We start from the raw sequence: 204 nt of genomic DNA, 5'->3' as shown, positions 1-204 counted from the left end.
CCCTCACCGGCTGCAAAGCTCCCCCCCCGAGCTCCCCTCTCCCTCCTCGCAGGGTTATTTGGCCATGAAGCTGGTTAACCCTCTCGAGAGGTTGCACCCTGCCGGCGGTGAGCGGCTCACAACCAAGCCCTGACGTGGCATCGCCGGGGAGCGCCGAGGGGACGGCGCGCATCCGCCTCACCTCTAATAAAAACACATTCAACG

Source organism: Fulmarus glacialis, unplaced genomic scaffold, assembly GCF_000690835.1.
Source record: "Fulmarus glacialis isolate BGI_N327 unplaced genomic scaffold, ASM69083v1 scaffold18625, whole genome shotgun sequence".
In the NCBI taxonomy this organism is placed as follows: domain Eukaryota; kingdom Metazoa; phylum Chordata; class Aves; order Procellariiformes; family Procellariidae; genus Fulmarus; species Fulmarus glacialis.
The sequence above is the reverse complement of the archived record's forward strand: the minus strand, read 5'-3'. Positions refer to the sequence as shown.